Source organism: Triticum dicoccoides, chromosome 7A (genome assembly GCF_002162155.2).
Source record: "Triticum dicoccoides isolate Atlit2015 ecotype Zavitan chromosome 7A, WEW_v2.0, whole genome shotgun sequence".
Classification (NCBI taxonomy): domain Eukaryota; kingdom Viridiplantae; phylum Streptophyta; class Magnoliopsida; order Poales; family Poaceae; genus Triticum; species Triticum dicoccoides.
The window spans coordinates 237,870,945-237,878,095 of NC_041392.1; positions in this window are offsets into that span (position 1 = coordinate 237,870,945).

Consider the following 7,151-nt stretch of genomic DNA (forward strand, 5'->3'; position numbering starts at 1 on the left):
CGGATGACATGTGCAAGTTTAGGCAATTTTTATTAAAAGTTGACAAGAGCATTATGAAGCATTTGTCACCATGGTGGAAAGAAAAGGGGTGCCACATCAACGATAACAAAAACGGTGCCACAACAACGTTTCGTTTCCGGTAACTCGATTGAGATACTGATGCAAAGGAGAAGTGTGCGGATGTGTGCAAAAGATGGTGGGGCACTCCCGGATACCGGGTGTCCCATGAGTCGACGATGGTGACAAGGCAAAAGAGGGGCAACGTGCACCGACATTTCAAGCACGGAGCAAGCACGCGCATCTCATACATCACACATGCATGCATTCATTCATGGGCGGTCGACTTGGGGTTATACCTTCGAAGCATGTGTTATCAGAGGGGTTCGAGTTCGATGCGGTGTAGGGGAAGTAGACGTTCTCGGGACGTTCGTAGTGGAAGTAGTGGTTCAAGAGTCGAAGAGGAAGTAGTCGTTCATGTCCGTAGATGTTCGGGCTCACGACACGGAACTTGACATCCACGGGGTCTTCGCGGGTCGACGGTAGGGGTACACGGTTGTAGCCGTTCGAGTCATCGGTGGAGGAACTTGACGCTTGCGTTACACGGGTCTTCGACAATGGTAGTGGTATATATTGTAGAAGCGGTTCACGACCACGATAGTCAAACTTGACGCTCCGAAGGGGCACTTGGCGAACAACGGTCATTGTGGGACTTGTCGGTCCATGAAGTCGATCTCCCGCGTCTTGTCATACACGTATCGGAGAAGAACTTCGCGTATCCATGTACTTGGCGTTCCGGTGTAGTAGTCGTTCTCGGGATCGGGGTCCTCGTGCACTTGACGACTCCGGAAGAGGAACTTGGCACCCATGGTTGTTGTGTCCACGGTCTTGACGTCAACGGCACTAGGCAGATGCGGCATGTGTGCTGTGAAGAGGTCAGGAAGCCATGGTGGCGACGACGGCCGGAGGCAAACAAAAGGTTGACGCAGCCATCTCCTCGGGCTAGAACATGATTGGATAGGGGCACGACGGCGTGAGGGTCAGCAATGCGGGCAAGGGGCAACGCTGTTGTGGGAGGCGGCAGCGGACGAGACTAGGTGCGGCGGAGCGCCATGGCACTGGCAACGGCACCTGCGAGCAGAGGCGTGCGTAGAGCGGTAGAGCAGCTGCGGCAAAGGCGGATGCGGAGGAAAAGGAGGGCACAGGCAGGGAGGCGAGGAGGAGGCGCGGGGGTTATGCTTGACGGCGGCAAACTCCAAGACATGCGCGTGGAGCAGAGGAGCAGCAACTCGGAGTTGGAGGAAGGCCATGGCGAACAGGGGCCCGGCTTCCTGGTGGTACTCCAGCGAAGACGTCCGGAGCGGCGGTGGACGAGGGCGCGACGCAGCTGGTGGGCGCCACGACGAGCGTGGGAACGGGGTAGCCAAGGACGGCGGTTCGGCGTTGACCAGAGCAGGGGAAGAAGAGGGAGGTGCGACACTGCTCTCTATCCCTCTCTAGCGGCGCATCGAGGGAGGAGGGAATCGAGCATGGGGCGTGCGCTCCTCTCCTGAGCGATGTGAGAGCGTGTGGCGGGGCGAGGGGAGGGAGATGGGGAGTGGATCGAGAGAAAGAGGGGTTTGGGCTCCCTAGTTAAGATAGGCGCTAGGGTTGGGCCTTGGCTGGATCTTGGGCCGGCCGGCCTGAGGCTGCAGCTGGGCTTGCTCCTCTCTCCCTCTTATTCTTTAGCAGAAATCATTAGAGAGAAAAAGAAGAAGAGAGGGTTAGGGAAAGAATTGGAGCATGGGGTTAATTTTCTCAGACTCAGAAAAATGAGCTTAATCCAAGAAAATAGAAGTTAGCACGAATGCAATATTTAAATTCGAACTCATTTGAATTTAATTCAAATGGTTTGAACTAGGACAAGATTTAGGAGTGGCCAAAAATGTTGAGAATTTAGGAGGAGCCTCGATAAATGGAGAAAGAATTGTGGAGAAAGTTTGGAGAACAAACTTGAAGCAAAAAGGCATGAGAATTAAATTGCAAGTCGGTTGTGGTTAATTCCAAACTAATGGAATATTTTAGCATAGCTCCCTAATAATATTGGGAGACTTTTATATGTTGTAAAGAGAAATCACCATGTGCATCTCCCTCAATTTAAATGGACCGAAGATCCATGCAATTTATTTAGTTGAGTTTTAAAAAGGGGTTCATGATGACATGATGCAATGCAAATGATGCCATGATGAAATGCAGCAAGCAAAAACAAATCACACCATGAAATCTCGGAAACCAAGGAAAGCATCTGAAGCTCCGGTCTTGGGGTGTTACACATAGACACATAGCAGAAGGCTCCAAATGGAGTGATGAAAGCCGTATTCTCCCGGTCCTTAACTGCCATCTTGATCTGATGATAACCCGAATAGGCATCCAAAAAACTCAAACGCTCGCAACCCACCGTAGCATCAATGATCTGATCAATACGAGGGAGATCAAAAGGGTCAGCCGGACAAGGCTTGTTTAAATCGGTGTTATCCACACACATACGCCAGGTGCCGTTCTTTTTTAGTACAAGCACCGGGTTAGCCAACTATTCCGGGTGAAAAACTTCAACGATGAATCCGGCCACCTCTTCTCCAATAGCGTTGCGCCTTTCCTCGTCAAACCGTCGAAGAAACTGCCTAACCGGCTTAAATTTCGGATCAATATTGAGAGTGTGCTCAGCGAGTTCTCTCGGGACTCCTGGCATGTCAGAAGGCTTCCATGCAAAGATGTCCCGATTCTCACGGATGAACTCGATGAGCGTGCTTTCCTATTTTGGATCCAAGTTAGCACTGATAATGAACTGTTTGGATGAGTCGCCAAGCACAAAATCAACCATCTTGGTGTCATCAGCTGATTTGAATTTCAACACCGATTCATGCTCCATAGTTGGCTTCTTCAAAGACGTCATGTCTGCCGGGTCAACATTATTTTTATAAAACTTTAATTCCTCTATTGCACAAACAGACTCAGCATAAGCAGCGTCACCTTCTTCACACTCCAGGGCTATTTTCCGGCTTCCATGTACTGTGATGGTGCCTTTATAACCCGACATCTTGAGCTGCAGATATACATAACACGGCCGAGCCATAAACTTGGCATAAGCCAGCCGTCCAAACAGAGCATGATATGGGATTTTGATTTTAACCACTTCAAAAGTTAACTTCTCAGCCCTAGAATCGTATTCATCCCCAAAGGCTACTTCCAGCTCAATCTTACCAACTGGGTATGCCGACTTACCAGGTACCACACCATGAAAAACAGTGTTGGATTGTTTGAGACTCTTGTCAGTCAACCCCATGCGACAAAACGTCTCATAATAGAGGATGTTGATGCTACTGCCTCCGTCCATGAGCACCTTAGTAAACTTATATCCACCAACCTGAGGCGCCACTACCAAAGCCAAGTGACCCGGATTATCAACCCGGGGAGGGTGATCCTCCCTACTCCACACAATAGGCTATTCTGACCATCTCAAATAACGTGGAACCGCCGGCTCAACAACGTTTACAACCCTCTTGTGAAGTTTCTGGCCCCTCTTGCACAAACTAGTGGTAAATACGTGGTACTGCCCACTGTTCAACTGTTTTGGGTTACTCTGATACCCGGACTGCTGCTGCTGTTGTTGCTGATTACTTTGGCCGGATTGCTGATTATAACCACCCTGGTTACCCAGATGTCCCTGGCCGTGAAAACCGCCTCCGCCTAAGCTGGCGCCCAGGCCATGAAAGCTACCACCGCCTGAACCGCCGCCAGATCCGTGGTTACCATCAAACATGTTGGAATTTTAAAACGCCTTCATGATCGTACAGTCCTTCCATAGATGGGTAGCTGGCTTCTCCCGGGTGCCGTGTCTCGGACAGGGTTCACTCAGTAGTTGCTCAAGGGTGGGACCTGAACCGCCTGACCGAGGAGGTGGCCTCCCCTTGCGTCGTTGGTTGTTGCCCAGTGTACTGGCATTAGCCACAAACTCGTCAGCCTTACGTTTATTACCTCCTTGATTCACCGGGTTATGCTGGTGACCCTTGCCATTACCGTTCTTTTTCCCCTTCCCTGCCTTCTCTTCATCAGACGCGGGATCCTTGGTACTATCTGAATCAGCGTATTTGACCAGAGCCGCCATCAACTGGCCCATGTCATGACAATCACGCTTGAGCCGTCCCAGCTTTTGCTTCAGGGGTTCAAATGGCAATTTTTCTCCAACATTAAGACCGCAGAGTTGGCATCCATCTTATCAGATGAATGTATTATCTCCTTGACCCGGCGCACCCAATGGGTCGTGGACTCACCTTCCTCTTGCTTACAGTTAGTCAAGTCCACGATTGACATAAGATGCCTACATGTGTCCTTGAAATTCTTAATGAACCGGGCTTTTAACTCTGCCCATGAGCCGATGGAGTTGGCTGGCAACCCTTTCAACCAAGTGTGAGCTGTTCCATCCAACATCATAGTGAAATATTTAGCCATTGTTGCATCGCTGACCTCCAATAGCTCCATCGCCATCTCATAACTTTCAATCCATGCCCCAGGCTGCAAGTCGGCCATGTAATTAGACACCTTACGAGGCCCCTTAAAATATTTTGGCAAGCACTCATTACGTAGAGCCGGTACCAGGCAAGGGACACCTCCTGTCCTTGTGGCCGCTCTTGCCTCAACAGAAGTTGCTGGATAAACCGGAAAAGCCTGATGAGCTGCCTGCTCAGCTGCCAGTTGAACCGCCCGCTCAGCCTCCTGACGGATCCTCTCCTGATCCACCAAGTTAAAGGCTCCATCCTGCGCCGGGTCATGCCTGCACGGTTGGTTACGGTGTTGGGCATTGCTTGACATAGCCACTGAGTCCATATGCCTGCTATAGCTCGGGCTCCGGCTTGGGTGAGGGGTTGAATGGATTCTGTCTCGACTATAAGAGTACGCATCCTGCTGTGTCAGGGCTATCTGAAGAAGTTCTCTGACCCTTCGTGTTTCGATCACTGTTGGAGAGTCGCCTTCCATTGGGAGAGCCGCCAGACGAGCCGACGCAACAATTAAATTCTCAAAAGGGTTAGAGAAGTGACCCGGTGGTACTGGCGTGTAATGAGGCAGAGCAATATTCACACGAGGTGGTTCCATGGCCCTCGGCTGAACCGGCGCCCCCGTCCCGGGTGTTGTGATCCAGTCTGCCTCCAGCGGGTTGCTGGGACTGGCCCAGGGTGTGTGGAAAAGGTTCCTAGGATCGTAAGTCAGAGGCAGACGTGATTGAGTTTTCTGGTGTCTTCTCTTGCCTCGTTTGACGCATTCAGATCCACCGAGAGCCGGAAAGTCTCCGCTTGAAGCTGCTGAGCATGTGCATCCAGAGCCCCCCCCCCGTTCTGCGGCCATCCTGACATCTTCCGCTGCTAAATTTTCCTTGGCCTGTGCTACCTCTTCATGTAGTCGTGCCACCTCCACGTCGTGCTGAGCCTTATCTATCGGCTCAACCACAACAATCAACAGAGTCGTCATCTTATCCATGAGGTCCATTAATACCTAAGCCGGGGGGCGGGGTCTCCTGACCTGGCTGCTGCCAACCCGATGGTTATTGCTGCCGCAGCCGTAGAATTCTGTCCGGGTTGAGTGCCAGTCATGAAGACTTCGGCTTGATTCGGCGGCTCAGAGGGGTCTGGAATACTGCTGCCATTAGAACGGCCCCCAAGCACGCCATCTTGTAGCTGATACAAAGAATTTGTCTCGCCACTGGACGACGTATCATCAGAGCAGACGGCCATCTCACCATCGTCTATCGATCCTTCAGAAAATTCCCCTCCATGGATGCAACCCACGAAGGCCCGCACGGCGGTTTGAGCCCAGGCGGGTGTCGTGCGCTAAGCCGTCTCGATGAGGTTGGTGCAGACGTCCGGCTCAGGGCCCGACTCACTGATCCGGCCGATGAAGACATGGATTCCGCCGAAGGGGACCCGGTACCCGTACTCAATCGAGTCGGCATCGGGGCCCCAGCCTTCGTCGTTGATGTAGAGCTTGCCGCGACGACTCTTGGTCATCCGGCCCACAGCGTATCCCTTGAGCCCTTTGAAGTTGCCCTTCAAGAACTCAAATCCACCATGCGCAAGCCCCGCGGTGGGCGCCAACTGTCGTGGAATTGTCACGGCAGATGTCCTAGTGAAAGGACTTAGTCGTAGGGCCATCGCAACTAGGAAGCTTAAAGGGAGAGGTTTATACTAGTTCAGCCCCTTACGGTGAAGGTAAGGCCTAGTCCAGTTGATGTTGCATTGCTAGGTTTCTATGACCAAGGAGCGAATCTGCTAACTTGGCTATCGATCTGTTGTTTCCTGCCCTAAGCCGCCGCCGGGTCGTCCCCTTATATACACGGGTTGATGCCTGGTGGCCTACAGAGTCCCGGCCGGCTCATAAAACGTGTCCGGCTCGGTGACTTCTTTTACATGCCTTTCTTTACAAGTCTTTCGTTGCATATGGCGGTTTACAATATTGGGCCTTAAGCCGCCTTTGAGCTTGGGCCTACTACAAGCCCTATAAAAAAATCATCGCCTTGCATGTTTACTGGGCTTCTTTTTATAACCCGCCATTGGGGTTGATCCGGCCCCTCCTGGGTGGGTCATACCTGGTAGCTATATCCCCAACAGGCAAGTAACATACCGATGACAAAGAGAACAATGTACGTTGTTATGCGGTTTGACCGATAAAGATCTTCGTAGAATAGTAGGAGCCAATATGAGCATCCAGGTTCCGCTATTGGTTATTGACCGGAGACATGTCTCTGTCATGTCTACATAGTTCTCGAACCCGTAGGGTCCGCACGTTAAAGTTTCGGTGATGATTGTATTATGAGTTTTTGTGTTTTGATGTACCGAAGGTAGTTCAGAGTCCCGAATGTGATCATGGACATGACGAGGAGTCTCGAAATGGTCAAGACATAAAGATCGATATATTGGACGACTATGTTCGGACACCTGAATGGTTTCGGGGAGTTTTAGACATATACCGGAGTACCGGGGGGCTACCGGAACCCCCCGGGGAGTTTAATGGGCCAAGATGGGCTTTAGTGGAGAAGAGGAGGGGCGGCTAGGGCAGGCCGCGCGCCCCCTCCCCTTCTAGTCCGAATTGGACAAGGAAGGGGGGCGGCGCCCCCCTTTCCTTCC